Source organism: Propithecus coquereli, unplaced genomic scaffold (assembly GCF_000956105.1).
Source record: "Propithecus coquereli isolate 6110/MARCELLA unplaced genomic scaffold, Pcoq_1.0 Scaffold56, whole genome shotgun sequence".
Classification (NCBI taxonomy): Eukaryota; Metazoa; Chordata; class Mammalia; order Primates; family Indriidae; genus Propithecus; species Propithecus coquereli.
Window position 1 is genome coordinate 1540049 of NW_012151507.1, and position 1296 is coordinate 1541344.

The 1296-nt window shown below is 34.7% G+C and overlaps 1 protein-coding gene across 1 annotated transcript in view; it reads left to right on the forward strand.

Moving 5' to 3' along the window:
* DCAF6 (DDB1 and CUL4 associated factor 6) overlaps positions 1-1296 on the forward strand; it is a 183439-nt gene that overhangs the window by 122193 nt on the left and 59950 nt on the right. The gene's annotated exons all lie outside the window — the stretch shown is intronic.

Consider the following 1296-nt stretch of genomic DNA (forward strand, 5'->3'; position numbering starts at 1 on the left):
ATTTTTTTGATCTGCTTCTCTAGTTGTAAAGTATAAAAATTATCCTAAAAGTTCATATTTATTAACTTTTTGGTGGAACCACTTATCTTGTTTTGATGATAGGAGCAGTATAGCCTCAAGTTCTAGAGGAAATGGGAGCCATTGCAAATCTGAGGGTCAGGAGGAATCCTTGGTCCCACAGAGCTCAGTGCAACCACCAGAAGGAGACAGTGAAACAAGTAAGATGTTATTTTGCTTTAGTCATTATAAAACCCCAGTGTTCTATTTTTCTGTTGCCTTTGATGCTGCATTTTTGTTTCTTGTTTTTCATAAATTACTTTTGCTTCTGTAGTCCAGCTGTTACATTGATAAACAGCAGATACAAAAGATAGGGACCTTAAGCAGTTAAGGTGGGAAGACACAATGAAACACAGTCTGCCCTGTGGACTCACTGGATGGGGTGGTCATTATACTGCAGATGGGTGAGATGTAAACGTTACTTTGAATTGTCTGCCATTTTACACCAAACAGGGAAATCCACAGTATTTGTCTTGATTCTTTCAAAGAGTATAGGTGGTTCATGTAGGGGAAAAAGGCATAAAATCTAAAAAGGTTGTAAATGTATCTATTTCATACATGAAGTGCCATTTAGGGAATTGTTCAGAACCCTTTTCTAGTATTAATAGAATATTTTTACATGACCATTATATGAAATTTAGTGTCTAGCGCAGACACTAGAACATAGTAGATGTTCAATAATGCCTGATAAATGAAGAAACAAATGAATTTTATTTAATGAATTCTTATTAAATGTATAGTTCATACTTCCATATAACAGAGTTCAGAATTAAATATGTATAAGACAATTGTCTGGTAAGCAAATGTACAATTAGGAGCCAAAAAGACCAATCCTTCATGAGTCATACAGTTAAATCCCAGAATTAAGTATTTTCAGTGGCCAAAATAGAATTTATGGTATGGTCAACGTTACCATTTTCTCATGATAGTTTGGATTTACCAAATGCATGATAACGGGGCAGAAAAATACTAAGTTTTAAGTTTAGATTTTGGGAAGGTAAGAAAAAAACAAGATGAAGTAATGTCAGCTATGAGGGGTATCTAAAGCAGGGATTCTTCACATACAGTTCATGAGGTTCAGTATCTGGACTTGGTGAAGAGGCAGTGAACCCATCCATCCATGATAATGTTTATACAATTTTGTGTGCAAATACATATTTGCATTGTGCTAGGGAGAGGTTTTATCTGAATGTTAAAGATTTCTATGATCCAGAAAGGGTTAAGAACCATTTATCCATA